Raw genomic sequence first — 17,086 nt, 5'->3', positions numbered from 1 at the left:
ATGGTATTCATGTGTGTTGCAGCAGATGTAATTGTAAGTATCCACAATAGAGATGGAACCCTTTTTAATGATACCATCCCACCCAATCTGGTCTCTCATATCAAATTTGTATATCCCAGCATTCAGGATCTTAGCGACAATGTTCCTCCAGGTGTCAACCAAGTCCCCTCACAGACCTAGTTCTTCTGCCTCTTTCCAAATTGGCCTGTTGCCTGACCAAGTTCGTATGGCCTTATAAAAAAATATAATACCCCTTGTGTATAGATAGTGGATGAGTTCCGCTGTGTAAAGTCTGTGCAATTCAGCCCCAAGGATCTTGTCCCTCCCAATGATGATGTCCTTCCCGAATCCCATGTTCCAGCAGATCCTTTCTATGAGCCAATGTCGAACTCTGTTGAGGCTATTCCATATAACAAATTCGTAAGCCTTGCCAACTAGTCCCTCTCTCAACCAGTGACAAATCTTAATCTCCTTAAGATATTTTGTCTTGATGATCTCGCTCCAAATACTTGTGCCAAGTAGTCCCTGCCATAGAGATTTTGTGAGGAGTGCCCATACAAAAAGATCTATGTTCAGTATGCCCCAACCATTCATAGCCTTGGGTCTAGTTGTCTAATTTAACTAGATGATATGTATGCTTTGTTTCAGATCCAGTCCAAATGTATCTAGCAATAACACAGCTAATCGATTTAATGATGGATGCAGGTATGCAATATAGGTGTGCCCAATGTACGGGTAGTTGTTGTAGTACCGATTGTACAAGTATGACTCTGCCTCCAAGTGTAAGACACCTATGTGACCATCCTGATATCTTCTTGTGGAATCTATGCACGATCCATAGCCACTCTTGGTTACGATAATTATTGAGCTTGATTTTGTATCTCAGGTACTTCAAACCATCACCAATCGGAATAGCCCTCACCCCAAATAGGTTTGAAATATATGCAATATCCTCTTGCTTACCTTCCCTATATAAGATTTTTGACTTGTCCTGGAATGTGGCACATGATTAACTTAATATTTTTTAAATTAAATATTTCAAGTATGATTAATTTTAAGGTTTTTTAAATTTAAATATTTAAATTAGGAGTAATGATATTTATAAATGAAATGGCATTTTTCATATGATTAATTTTAACTAAAATTCACATGAGATTTTTTAAAATTTGAGTTTAAGTTGTAAAATTTCAGTGCCTTTTTTTAGGGTATTGAATCTATTTATGCATTCAAAAATATATTCTAAACAACAAAATATCACATTTTTGCTTGAAATGATATTGTCTGATTCCAGTAAAAAAGGCTATTTCATCTATAAGTTTGACTACACCTTTAAATTATGTTAAATGTTAAATAAGAAAGTTTCATCATAAATGCAAGCGAAATCTTGGTAAGACTTATATTTGCAATAAATTATTTAGTGTTTAAGGTTTACAATATACAATCATAAATAAATATGATATCCAAATTAACTTCTATAGTCTAGTAATAAAGAGATGTGAAGGCCTAATGTAAAATTGCTCAAGGACATAGTGTAAGATTGCACAAGGACGTAGCTCAACTAAAATTAGAAGATTAAAACTTATAAGAATTTTTTCTATTGTTGAGAAAAATTAGCACAAACATGTAAAGAAATGAGGCGACTATAATGCTTTTCATAAATTTTAAAATTAAAAGATTAAAAAACTTATAGGAATTTTTTCTATTGTTGAGAAAAATTAGCACAAACATGTAAAGAAACAAGGCGACTAAAAAATTATAGTTTCTTCTATTATTTTGATGGGGAGAAAAGTTAGCTCGGCATGTAAAAAAGTGAAATATGCCTATAAGTTTTCTTTTATTTCATATTTTTTTATATTCAATTTGATTTTGCTGTCCAAAACTTCAAATATCTTTTCAAATTATAGAGGGCATGGAGTGTGCGGCGAAGAGATCTCAGAGTCGAGGACGAGGGCCTATTATTAAAGTTGTAAACCCTGTTCTAAGAAAACTTTGTCCCTATTGATAAGAATTTGCCTTTTAAAACAACAACAATTTAAAAGTTATTCTGATGTATGTTGTCATTCTTTTAACAAAAAGTAATCAGTCAAATGAAGTTAGAGCGGAGGTGAATAGTTGGGTTGCACATGAAACAAGGGGAAAATACAGGGACTGCTTCCAGCTAATTCTGTGGATGAACATACTAGGTTGGTCTTGGTAAATGCCTTGAAGTAGAAGTAGTATTTCAAGAGTACATGGCTGAAAAAATTTGATTCCTCAACAAAATAGGAAGGTATTTTTAATTTGCTTAATGGTGAAACTATGCAGGTTCTCATGATCTTTTCTTAAGAAAAATAAAGTAATTTTATTCCTAAAATGATGAGATTACATATTCCAAATATGATCTTTATTTTCAATAATAACAAATTACATAGAAAAATAATGTAATTTTATTCATAAAATAATGAGATTACATATCCAAACATGATTTCTACTTTGAATAATAACAAATTACATAGAAACCAAAAAAAATTCTTACATATTCCAAACATAATCTCTACCATCGATAATAGCAAATTACATATTCCAAACATAATCTCTACCATCAATAATAACAAATTACACAAGGACCAAAAAAAAGTTAAAAAAAAAAAAAAAAAAAACCTATTATCTGCCAGCATCTCCATAAGCTTGAGAAAAAGTGTGCAAAATACTAACGACAGCTCAGAGACTCAAAAGAAGAAACACAATTCATTACCTCTCAAAAAATATGTATACATTAGCCCAAATATCCATATAAACAACAATCTTACAGCACAAGGATATACATCGATCTTACATATAAACAACAATCTTACAACACCAGGGATATACATCAGAAAAACCGAATATAATAGCAATATACATGAAAACTCTTGCCATACCAGACATCTGCAATATAAAAGATCAAGCAGCAGAAACAAAAAGATGAGACTCCTCATAAAAATCATGATCATGTTCTTCAATAACCCAATGATCCTGCTTTTTCCAGGTGAAGTCCATCCTTTTACAAGTTTTCTGCATCCTGGTTCCTTTCCTTCATTAACAGGTTTCGATTGAACAATAGAAGGAATGTCAGATCCCGAACCCTCAGACACAATGGCGGTGTAACACTCAAGATAGTAGCATCCAGGAGGCTCGAACTAGTAGATATTTGTTCTGATGTCAACGAGAATGCACCAAAAACACTACCGATGACAATGTCGACATCAAAAAGGAAAGTTTTCATAATCCAGGATAATGGGTTCAAAATCTGGACCCAAATCCATAGCACCTGGCAGATCCATGCACATCGACACTAATAAGGATATGTGCCATATATGTTCCAATCGTGTCACCAACATAACGAAAGAACTTTTCGTACCACATATGTGCCAGAAGGCCTGGAATGCAAACCCATACCAAGCCTGAATTAGACTTCTCCCTCCTCGCATCAAAAAGAGGAATCCACTTCTTAAAAATAACCAGGGAAGAAATAATCTTCTAAACCGAACCCTCAATCAGATTTGCATGTTCCACAATCTTGAAAAATAAATGAATCCACCACTTAGCTAAAACCCTAACTGTAACAGGGTTCTTGACCAGGGAAGAGATAAACGTTTCAACCCACTCTTGAAGTAAAGGTAAACCAAATTTCCTCCCTCAAACCTTACCAACCAAAGATTTGCTACTAAATTCTCCAGCTTGATGTATGGCCACATCGAACCCCAACACTACAACCAACTACAAATTTTCATTTTTGTCTAAGAATGGAACCTTTCTTTCTTTTCATTTAAGGAGAACCCCTTACTCTGATGGGCAAGGAGGAACCCTGAACAACCAGAGTATTCTTATCGGCAAACCCTAATGATGACTAAAACGATGACTAAAACAAATAAACAATTTATTTAGAGGGTTGGTGACTGCTAAGTTCCATGTCTTCCCTAGACAATCGCTCATTTTCCGTGTATTTCCTCGCCTCGTAAAAAAATGGCCTTCCTGATCTTTAGAAAAGTGGCCATCTTAATTAATTTTTTTAAGAATCATCCATCCCAAGGAGATGAAAGTGGAGAAAGGGTCTTTTCAGCTACGTCGCTTCAAAATTTCTTTTGCTCTTGAGGAAAAGTCGTTTAAGGAGGCAAATGAATTGTCTGGATAGTTAAAAGTGGTCGGAATCCCCGTAAAAAAATTTCAAAAAATCTTGTAGAGGCAGTGTTTGAATCGTGTTGTTGATGGTGGAAATGGATTCAGCACCATCAAAAACGTCTAGGACACCTAAAATTTTGAAGTTTAACAACTATAACTTGGATATACAAAAATTCTTGTGAGATTAAATATGACCGAAATTTTCATAACTTTTCGGGCAACTCCTATGCCTTGTTAGACTACGCGTTTTAAGGCATGATAATTTATGAAAAAATGTGTTCCCCTGTTGCTTTTCTTTATTGGGATAGATTTTAAAGAAATGGGGAGAGGCCAATATCTCTTGAAAAGCCAAAATTCTTATTGCTTAGTTAAAGCTTAATTCTCATCAACTCCGTTGTCTTAGTTAAGGGGTCTAATTCTCATCAACACCGTTGTGTCTAATTCTCATCAACTCCGTTGTCAAATAGGGCAGTGGAAAAGGCCAAAAAAAGTATAGGAGGAAAGAGTATGCGTTTTTTGTTCTTCCATAAAAGTGGAAACAGAAAAACATTTCATTTTAGAATGTGCGGCCTTCAAAGACAACAGGGAAAGCTATGCAGATACGCTGGCAACTTGCTCTTAACCTAATCTATTTAGCTAGGGGTTTATCAAGAAATTAAGAACATTTATTATAAAGCTTCCCAGAAAATACAGCAAACACATAAAAAGCAATATGTCCCATAAACTATCTTTAGCTTTATAAATATTAATTAATTTTATTTCTTTTTTTCAATTTTTTTAAATGAAAATTAATAAAACAAACTCCACCGATTACCATAACCTCTTTTGAATTTTAAATTTTGTTGTCAACTTTATAGCTGACGATACTTACATGTTTGTGATCAATGAAGAGAAAAGTGGAGCGATTATGTTTGTTGGGCATATATTGAATCCTTCGAATAACTAAACCAAAAAAGTGTTTCGGAAAACCGAAAGTTTTGGAAGCAGAGTCTGAATACAAACCAAACAGTTATTCCAGTGGTTCGTAAAGAGCATCAATAAAGGTTGCTTGATAGTTTGAAAACGATTTTCACAAGCAGCCGAGAACTTTTATTTCTTTAGTTACATGTTATGGCTTTGAGTAACCTTAGAAATTTCTTTATCTTAGTTTTTCAAGTACACAAGTCATCATATATAGCAATTGTTGTACAAGATCTCTTTTGTTTTTCGTACACGATATCTGAGCAATTCCACTGAAATTAAGATTTCCACTCTCTTTGTCTACCCACAGGTGCATGCATCTAAATGTGCAATCACTTGGATTGTAAAAGTTTGGCTAGGATATTTTCGTGTGTATGTTTTTTAAAATAAGGTAATTTTTTTTATATTTTTTTTTCAGAAAAAAAAAAATAATAATAATAATAATTAATTAATTAATGATTTTTTTATAAAATGAAAAGATGTTTATATAGTATGAAATATAGCATATGTTTTTGTATTCAAGTTTCTGTGATCTGTAACGAATTAAGTAAAGTTTTTTGGTAGAAATCATATAAGAGAAATTTTTCGCTGATGTGTTTTAAACCAACAAATGTAGTTCCTCTTCAACCAACGAAATTTTTAAGCCTTTGCCATTATCTGCCTCTTCATCTGGTCCTAATGATGAACCACACTTGTTGGTTCAAAACGCGTCGGCCAAAGATTTCTCTTATGTGATTTCTACCGAAAGACTTTGTTTAATATAGCCTATGTGTTAATATAATCCCTTTATTACATATGAATGATATCAAGAAAGAGGATACACAAGCCCGTCAAAGAAACTTTGTAGGGAGCACTAGATATAGCCCAACAATAGACAACCACTCATCATTATGGCATCACCAGAAGATACTCTGATCAATAAAAATACATGTCGAAAGATACTCTAATCGACAAGAAAACAATGTCGTAAGGTATTCTGACTGACAAGAAAAACCTGGAAATGCTCTGACATGCTAAAAAATAAAAAAACCCTAAAGGAGCATCATTTTAAAAAAGGCACGCATGCCCATCAAAGAAACCCTAGCAAAAGCACTAGGCAAAATTGGCTACTGACATCTAGTCTTTAGGTAGAAAAAAGTGTTAAAAAAGGTGGTCTCCATAGATTTATAACTAAACCAACAAGACAATAAACATTAGTCACTAAAACTAGCTCTAGAAATCCACTATAGCACCAAAGGTATGAACTATAAGGGCTCAATCAAACTCTTAGAGCTTGACATGATCCGGATTTAGACAGGAACGCAACAAATTACAGAGATAACCATAAACACATATATGCAGCGGAAATAATACTTCATTTCATTACTGTAAAATACTGAAATATGCTTACAACCAGAAATGGAAATAAACTAGCTAGGGCGATGGTAGCTTATCTCTGAGAAGAGATGTGGTGGCTACATGCCTCTGAACTATTCTAAACTGTGTTACAATGAGACTCGAAGGCCTATTTATTGTTGAGAAACAATGGAAAACCCTTAAAATTCCGAAATCTAACCCTAGAAGATGAAACGCCAAATTGTGGGCCCCGTTTGGGTAAATTGGTACATCAATTTCCTGGGGTCGTAACTTTGGCATACGATCTCCATTTGACGCGTACAATAGCTCGGTAGAAAGATCTATCCGAGTACTACCACTTTGGGAGGCAACATGGGTCGGAGGCAACATGGTCGTTTAGGGCCTCAAAACGGCTCCGGAAGTTCAGGACCCGAAAAACTGCTAAAAATAGTAAACTATGCTGCAATTTAGGAAACTGAAAAGACTGAAAGAGACAGTTGTGGGGGTCCAAATGGGATAGGTGGGTGGCCACCAACATCCACCTGGATCATTCCTCCCCCCTTAGGAAGCAATGGTCCCCATTGCGTTGAGTTCCTCCCTGAGATGAGGAAGCTTCTGCTGATCTGGGTCTCTGGTGAGCTGTTCTGCAATCTCTGATGTGTCCGGAAATGGTGGGAAGCATGGTCGACGACGGTCCACATTGAACACTTGGTGCAAGCCAAGGAATGGAGGAATGATGTGCTTCAAAGCATTGTTTCCCGTAGCCTTGATACTAGTGTAAGGACCATGTCGGAGTCGCCTGAGTTTCTTATGGGTTCTGGTAAGGCGTTCTCTCTGCAGATGTAACCAAACTTTGTCGCCCACCTGAAACTTGTGTGGTCCCCCTGTGGGTGAGGAGAAGTTGTTCCTGTGTTCTATCATGACCGTATTCCTTTGCTGCTGTTGCTGCTTGGAGGAACCCTTTGCAGGGGTCATGGATGTAGCAGCGATCTTCCCCTTACTTTGGGAGCGAACCAGACAGATGAATTTCCTGGTCTGTGATATGAGCTTGCTGCCTTTCTTAGCAGTGATCAGAGATGTGGCGGTAGGTGGGGCTACCTCCGGTATCCTGTATAATGAATTATTCAACGAAATAATGACAGCACGAGGCCTTGACTCATACACAGCATGTCGCCTCCACAAGTATGGCTGGCCTAATAATACATCACAAACATCCAGAGGTGTAACATCACATAATACTTCGTTTGTGAAGGGCTTGACGCTGTAGGGAAGGCGGCATTGCTGGCGAACTTTCAGATCTCGTCCTTCGTGAAGCCACCCGATACTGTACGGCTGCGGGTGCGGTGTAGTCGATAGGCCCAGTCGCTTCACGACCTCTGCTGAAATGAGGTTCTTTTGGCTGCCACTGTCGCCTGTCGACAATGAATTGTAGCGGCGAACCCTTCACCCACATCTATGAGTGGAAAAGACGCTCCCCTTCCTCTGGATTTTCGAGCTCATTTTTCTGGATCTTGGCGGTGGCAACAGTGGCGCTGGGATCCGCATCAATGATCTGCTTCCCTTTGCCATTCCCCTTGTCAGGTTCTGGCTCAAGGTCAGAACATGCATCTGATTCGGAAGCCTTCAACTCGGCCACCAGCGACTGCTTGGTCCGACACTCACTTGTGTTATGAGTGGGACTCTTGTGGAACTCACACCACTTTCCTGTGTCCTTCTTCTACTTCGTGGTATTGTTCTTTTCTTGCGGCTTCGACGGGTTGTCTTGGGTCACCCCGCCTTGGCTTTGTCCTTTGGGCTTCGGATTTGCAGATCCAAAGTCTCGCTTCTTCTGTTTGAACTTTTGCTCGATTTTGACAACGTATCGGTATGCTGTGCCGAGTGAGGAGATGTTCAAGAACCCCATCTCTTCCTGGATGTATTAGTGTAGGCAGCCGCGGTATTTGAGTACCAGATGCAGCTCAGAATCTTTGATACCCAACTGTGTGCGAAGGGTATGAAAAATGTTTGTGAACTCCGGCACATCTTGGTCTCGTCCCTGCCGCAGTGTGGTCCATTTGATGTATTTGTCCTCATAGCTTCCGACAGGGTAGTACTGCTCCTTGATGGCATCCCGAAAGTCATTCCAAGTGGGTGCACCGAGTGAGGAGATGTTCAAGAACCCCATCTCTTCCTGGATGTATCAGTGTAGGCAGCCGCGGTATTTGAGTATGAGATGCAGCTCAGAATCTTTGATACCCAACTGTGTGCAAAGGGTATGAAAAATGTTTGTGAACTCCGGCACATCTTGGTCTCGTCCCTGCCGCAGTGTGGTCCATTTGATGTATTTGTCCTCATAGCTTCCGACAGGGTAGTACTGCTCCTTGATGGCATCCCGGAAGTCATTCCAAGTGGGTGCGCTGAAAATAGTGAGCCTGTACTTTCATCCTTCTGCTCGCAGTAGGTTTCCCACCAGTCCTTGACGTGGGGGGCTGCTTTGAGAAGAGCGAAAACAATCTTTTCTCGACTTGAAAATTCATGAACAGAAAAATACTCATCTAGCAGATTTAACCATTTATCTACGGCATCTGCGTCTATTTGACCCTCGAAGATGGGGATTTCAAAATTAACTTGTACCTTAAACGGTGTGGCGTTTCCAGAGTCGCTGTTGGAAGCCGATGCGTCGCCTCTGGGTAGCCGCTGAAGGATCTGCGCAAAGCTATCCATCATCGCGTTCCTTTGTCGCTCGAGCGCTTCTTCGAGCAAGATTTTGATAGGATCTCCTGCCCCCTCGTCTTTCTTCTCATCCGTCATGGGAGGCCGTCGGGATTTGCGAGGCTGGTCTTGCAAAGGTTCGACCAGTTCAAGCCCTAACTCCTTATATCCCGACCTTGTTGGGGACATGCAAAGAAAAACAGAGAAAAAGCAGACCGCTCTGATACCACTGATCCGGATTTAGACAGGAACGCAACAAATTACAGAGATAACCATAAACACATATATGCAGCGGAAATAATACTTCATTTCATTACTGTAAAATACTGAAATATGCTTACAACCAGAAATGGAAATAAACTAGCTAGAGCGATGGTAGCTTATCTCTGAAAAGAGATGTGGTGGCTACATGCCTCTGAACTGTTCTGAACTGTGTTACAATGAGGCTCGAAGGCCTATTTATTGTTGAGAAACAATGGAAAACCCTTAAAATTCCGAAATCTAACCCTAGAAGATGAAACGCCAAATTGTGGGCCCCGTTTGGGTAAATTGGTACATCAATTTCCCGGGGTCGTAACTTTGGCATACGATCTTCGTTTGACACGTACAATAGCTCGTTAGAAAGATCTATCCGAGTACTACCACTTTGGGAGGCAACATCGATCCATGGACCCATGTTGCCCCAGATTCCCAAAAAAACGTCGTTTAGGGCCTCAAAACAGCTCCGGAAGTTCAGGACCCGAAAAACTGCTAAAAATAGTAAACTATGCTGCAATTTAGGAAACTGAAAAGACTGAAAGAGACAGTTGTGGGGGTCCAAATGGGATAGGTGGGTGGCCACCAACATCCACCTGGATCATGACATGAAAGAACTAACCCTTATAGAGCCAATGGCATTGGAAGACACCCACCATATCCAAAATTATTGTGGAGAGAATAAAGAAATGCATGTCATGCACAACATTGCATGATATTTTGGCTTTTTTGAATTCATACCTCTTTAGCTTTCTTTGTGGATTTCTATTTTATAAAGCTTTAAGGGGTAGTAGAGGGATTTATGTTACAAACTTGAGATCAACCATGTCTAGTCTATGGGAAATCGATGGTTAACCACTCATTTTATAACATGGGTCAAAGGACCCCAACAAATGAGCATGGAAACTAAAATGGCACAAGGCCAACCAAAAATATCTTAATGTAACTGGGTGGATCTATGAGAAAACCTTGATGGCTCCGAAGTCCCACCATAAAACGACATAGCCACAAAGACAAGCCCATAACGGGCAACATGTAACAAACCACGAGGCACACAAAAAAATTGGTTGAGACGCCAAAACCCTAAGGCGACGACAGGAACCCCCATCAGTAGGAAATAGGCAACAAAGCCCAGCAGGAAAACCAAATGACGACCCCTAAGCTAGCAAATGCATATGCAACATGGGACCAATAAAACGATGACGAATTGGCGGCGACACCCTTGGAAGTAGACCTCGAAACAGAGAGCACCCGCAAACAGCTCCGATGAAAACCACCACACCTAGAAATCTGTAGAAAGACACCCACAAACCGCTGCTCCACCTGCAAAGGGAAAAGTAACTTTAATCTTATATATGGATTGGTTGATATTTCCATTTTTCATTATAGGGATTTTAGGATATATATGAAAAAATTAATTTAATGTTATGTTGAGTCGGTCAATTTAATTAAAATTAAATTAAAATTAAAAGATAATAATTAGTTCCATTTTAGCAAAATTTATATTAGCTCCATTTTCTTATTTTGAATTGTATCTCTCTTAATTTTACAGGTATGGTACATGTGCATGTTTTAAATTCATGAATTCAAAAATCAGAAAATAACTAGCGTAGATCCATCTATCCATCTTTAACATATCAATTGAATACTTTTTATCAATAATTTTCATATTGAGAATTAATGAATTTAATGTAATGTTGTGTTATGTTGAGTAGGTCAAATTATTTAAAATAAAATAAAAACTAAAAAATAATAATCCATTTTCGTGAAATCTATATTAGCTCCATTTTATTATTTTGAATTTTATATCACTCTTAATTTTACAAGTACATGTGCATGTTTTAAATTCATGAATTCAAAAATCATAAAATAACTTGCATAGATTCATCTATGCATCTTTAACATATTAATTGAATACTTTTTCCCAATAATTTTTTTGAATTTTTTAAAGTTTATTTTAAAAGCAATTTCCTTTCAAATTTAATTATAAAATTTAGAAATTGGATATCTATATCTATATATATAGTTTTAAATTAATGAATTTAGTGTTTTTTTATATTCTCAATTTACATTTTATACCTTGAATTCATGAGCATGAATTAAAATAAGTTGCATTGTTATGAAATTTTAAAATTTATATTCAATTTGAACTTGAGGAAGCATACACACACCTATATATAACCAATCTAGATTCATCTTAACTACAGATCTTATATGAAAAAATTATAAATCTATTCATAACATTACTTAGTGAATAATTTGTTTCTCCTGTTACATGGGTTCAAATCTCTAGTGACATATTGGGTATGTATAAATTATTATTTTCCAAGTTAAGATTTAAAGTTTTAAATTCAATATTTTTTTATAATATATATATATATATATATATATATATATATATATATATAACGAGCTTAAATCCATCTTAAATATAGATCTTTATATGAAACAATTATAAATATATTGATAGTATTGCTTGGTGAATAATTTGTTTCCCCTTCTTCCATAGTTCAAATCGAGCTTAGATCCATCTTAACTATGGATATTTATATGAAAAAATTATAAATATATTGATAATGTTGCTTGGTGAATAATTTGTTTCCCCATTTTCCATAGGTTCAAATCTCCAAAGACATATTGTAAATGACTCATTTATGAATAGTCAATCCAATTGAAGTTAAAGTTACCATTTCTCTAAAATTTGATATATTATAATATTTCAATATTTTATTTAATATAATATAGGAAAAAATAACATATTAAAAAATAATAATATCCATAATTAAATGTCCCCATGGGGTAGCTCAAGCTGCAGTGGCCGTGGAAATGAAGTCTCGCCGAACCGGAAGTCTTGGGTTCAAATCTTGGGCTACCCTTCCCCCGTAGTGGGGTATGTAATGGACATGAAAATAGGAGAGTCCTACCAAAGCTTACAAAAAAAAAAAAATCCATAATTAAATGATATCTATGAATAAGTGAGGATAAATAATCGTACACATAATTTATTTACTCTTAAATATAGTGATTTTTCAAGGAGGCATCAATATTCTATGTAAATTAAATACAAAGTTATTATGACATATGATAACAAGGCTACACAGCAAGTGTTCTATGTCGCTTAGCTTAAATAACATATTTTGATGTCATGAGGTGTTGTAAGAAGTGTTCCCAACAATAATAAAATTGTAAAATGTATTATATGAATATTTGTTCAACCCTTTTTTATTGATTTTTTTTAATGTAATCAAGCATTTTATGGTGTGTGTATGTGTGTGGGTGTGGTAGCCTAACTTATAGAAGAAATAATTTTTTTCACATAAATTCACTCAAATTTGGAAATACAATTTCAAGATTTTTGATTGTTTAAAATACATTTTTGAATGCATAAATGGATTCAACGCCCTAAAAAACCCTGGGGCACTCAAATTATGCAGATTAAACAATTTAAACTCAAGTTTTTTAAAAATTTTGTCGGATTTTGAATAAAATTAACGAGAAAACAATGTCATGAAAAAGGTCATTTCCTCTATAAGTTAGCATGCATATATATATATATATATATATATATATATATATATATATATATATATAATTAATTAATTAATTGACCATTGAAGAGAATGATAACAAGCAAATTTTTATCTTTATTTATTTAAAATTGGAAATTCTTATTAATATTATTAATGTATTAGTTTAAAAACTCAAAAATATACTTCGAAAATTTCTTTGGTTTCTACGTCATATCATAATGTTAAATTGAAATCTAAATGAGGAATTGATCATAATTCAATTTTTATTAAGTTTGTAATTCAATTTTTTTATTATTAAATTTGTCAACTTTTAATGAAAATGAATATTATGATTTCAAAGAATGTGTACATTCCTTGAATAATGGATTCCTTAAGGATGAATAATGTTGCTCAATACTCACTCCCTATTGTGAGTGTGGCATCAATATTGCCAGACCCACGAGTTGAGTCGGGCGCGCCCATGTGCGACGGGCACCCGTATTGACCAACTCGGTTATGTGCGACGACATGAGGTGACATTAGGTTAAAGGCGATGGAGTTGATTCGGGTGTGCCCATGTGCAATGGGTGCTCGTACTAACCAACTCAGGTTGATATGCAATGAGGAGCGCATCGAGCGGGCACGCGCCCATAGCAGGCAAGTTACATGGGCGGGCGTCGAACAAGTTGGAGAGTCGTGCGACGTGCAATGGGCGAGTTAGGTGAACAAGTGAACGACCCAGGCGACCCGAGCAACCCACGATGGAGGTGCGACAAGAGTTTGAGTGTTGGCCAAAATTGTGTGATGGGTAGGTCGAACTTATATGAGGCCGACTTGAGTTATGCGATGAGGAGGCCAACATGTTAAATAGGTATACAAGCCGACATGTGGTGGAGAGAATGGGTCGACCCATGGTGTTGAAGGGTCGTGACCCTTGGTGGAGATACATCTTACGACACATATAAATGTGAGATGGACACATTGTGGAGGAGACAATTAAGCAACAAGCTTGGAAGGCATCATAGATAGAAGGGTGAAGACCGAAGAAGAGACATAGGCGAAGTCTAAAATCGACGAAGTGAACTTGGGCGAAGGAGCAGACACGGGTCGCAAGTCGTGCACAGGCGTGCAGGCCATGCACCCGCACTGCGGGCAGTGAACCGGGGACAAGTTGCAGTGATCCAAACTTAAACAAGAACACAACAACTTATAGATATAATCATAAACACAAATATGCAGTAGAAAAACACTTCATTTCATTAATAGAAAAATATTGAACTATGCTTACAAACATAATGGAAATAAGATAGCTCAGGCGATGGTAGCTTATCTCTGAGAAGAGATGTGGCGGCTACATGCCTCTGAACTATGTTACAATGAGGCTCAAGGGCCTATTTATTATTGGAAAACATGAGAAAACCCTAAACAACCAAAACCCTAACCTGAGGAGATGTAACACCAAGAGTTTGTGGGCCCCATTGGGGTTAATTGGGTAGCCAAATTTCTAGGGTTGTAACTTGGTCATATTATCTATGTTTGTCACATACAGTACCTTGTTGGAAAGGTCTCTCTGAGTACTACAAGTTTCACTGAAGGCCCGTGCCTATGGTTATGGGCTTGTCACGGACCCCAAAAAATATATCGTTTAAGGAGTCAAAACTGCTCCGGAAGTTCAGGGCCCGAAAAACTGCGAAAAATAGTAAATGTTGAAATGAACAAGGAAAAAGATGAAACTGACTGGGGGGTCTAGGTGGAATAGGCGAGTGGCCACCAATATCCACCTGGATCATTCCTCCCCCCTTAGGAAGCAATGGTCCCCATTGCGTGCAGAGCCTCTATGAGGTAAGGAAATTTTTATTGAACTTGGTCCCTGGTGAACCACTTGCCCTGGTGAAGGAGTTCGCATGCTTTGACAAATCGATATAGTTGTATCCTCTGTTGGTGAGTATTCTTGATCTGTGTGTCCATGATCTGATTAGTTGTGGCATGTTCCATGCAGTTCAGGTTGAGCTCTGTTGGTGTGAGTTGTTCTACAATATTAGATGTGTCCAACAATGGTGGAAAGTATGGTCGAAGGTGATCTACATTGAACACGAGGTGCAAACCAAGGAATGGTGGGATTCTGAGCTCAAAGGCATTGTCACCAACGACCTTGGTGATGGTGTATGCCTCATATTGGAGCAGGCAAAGCTTGTGGTGGGGTCCAACAAGGTGCTCCTTCTGCAAATGTAAACAAACTTTGTCGCCCACTTGAAACTTGTGCGGCACTCGATGTTGATCATGGCGTTGCTTGTACTTAGCATTGGCTCTATCCAATATATCATGGACATGTTGGCAGATGTGTTGAATTCACTCAATCAAGTTGTTAGCCCTTTCAACTTGGGACTGAACGTGACCCGAATCTATCTGAGTGGTTGCAAATTGTATGGCTACATCAATGGGGCATAATGGTTTAAATCTCAGCCCTACCTGAAAGGGGTTGTGACTTGATGAGATGTGGAGAGATTTGTTGTAGTTGTGTTGGACATAGGGGAGACTTCCATCCCACATGCGTGGATACTTTGATTTGTACATGCACAAAATGTGTATGGTCATCATATTGACAACCTCTATTTTTCCATCAGTTTGGGGATCGAAAACCATGGACTTAGTAAGTTTCGTATCCAGCATCGACTAGAGACTTGACCAAAATTCACTCAAGAATCTGATGTCCCGATCTGAGACAATGGTCTGTGGGATCCCAAAGTGTACTCATACTCGCTCAAAGAAGAGCTTAATAGTGGCCTCTGCTAGGATACTATTCTTGCAGGCCGCCATGATGGCCGAAATAATCTTCTAAATCGAACCCTTAATTAGATTTTCATCTTCCATAATCTTGAAAAATAAATGAATCCATCCCTTCACTAAAACCCTAACTGTAACAAGGTTCTTGACCAGGGAAGAGATAAACGCTTCAACCCACTCTTGAAGTAAAGGTAAACCAAATTTCCTCCCACGAACCTTACCAACCAGATATTTGCTACTAAATTATCCAGCTTGATGTATGGCCACATCAAACCCCAACGCTACAACCAACTACAAATTTTCATTTTGTCTAACAATGGAACCTTTCTTTCTTTTCCTTTTAGGAGAACCCCTTTCTCTGATGGGCAAGGAGGAACCCTAGACAACCAGAGTATTCATATCAGCAAACCTTAATGATGACTAAAACAACTAAACAATTTATTAAGAGAGTTGGTGACTACTAAGTTCTATGTCTTCCCTATGTGCAAGGACTAGACAAGCGCTCATTTTCCATGTATTTCCTCACCTCATAAAAAAAATGGCCTTCCTGATCTTTAGAAAAGTATCGATCTTAATTTTTTCTAAGAATCATCCCAAGGAGATGAGGTGGAGGTAGGGTCTTCTCAGCTACCTCTCTTCAAGATTTCTTTTGCTCTTGAGGCATGAGAATTTATGGAAAAATTGCATTGGGTGTTGCCTTTTTCTATTGGGGCAGACTTCAAAGAAATGGGGGATTCATCTGTTTCCATTGCAAATGTTTTTCACAATTCCTTTGTGGAGATTAATGAAAAGGGCATTGAAGTGCAGCAATTACCATAACCTCTTTTGAATTTTGTTGTTGCAATTTTGTTGTCGACTTTACAGCTGACCATACTTACATGTTTGTGATCAAGGAAGAGAAAGATGGAGCGATTATGTTTGTTGGACATATATTGAATCTTAATAACTGAACTAAAATTGATGTATTATTATTATTATGATTATCCAATTTTAAGGTCACTGCCAAGCACACCAAATTGGTGTATAAGACCCCCTTATTTGTGGGACAAGGGACTCACCTTCACACAAGTGGTTTGGCTACTAAATCTACAAAGGCATACATACTCTATCTGCCTCTAGTTTTGAACCTGTGACCTCTTACGTGGAAACACATGCTCTTAACCATTAAGCCCACTCAAGATGTATGAACCAAATAGTTATTCCTGTGATTTGTAAAGAACATTAATAAAATTCGCTTGATAGTTTGAATATGATTTTCACAAGCAGTCGAGAACTTGTATTTCTTTAGTTACATGTTATGGCTTTGAGTAACCTTAGAAATTTATTTATCTTAATTTTTCAAAGTACACAAGTCATCATATATAGCAATTGTTGTACAAGATCTCTTTTGTTTTTCGTACACGATATCTAAA

General features: G+C 37.3%; 1 pseudogene; it reads left to right on the top strand.

Moving 5' to 3' along the window:
- LOC149226497 (serpin-ZXA-like) lies at positions 1 to 16,624 on the top strand (annotated as a pseudogene).
- The last annotated feature ends 462 nt before the right edge of the window (positions 16,625 to 17,086 follow it).

This window comes from Pinus tabuliformis, chromosome J (assembly GCF_031772625.1).
Source record: "Pinus tabuliformis cultivar Carrire ecotype Pingquan chromosome J, CPIR1, whole genome shotgun sequence".
Lineage (NCBI taxonomy): Eukaryota > Viridiplantae > Streptophyta > Pinopsida > Pinales > Pinaceae > Pinus > Pinus tabuliformis.
This window is presented reverse-complemented; position numbering and strand designations above follow the sequence as displayed.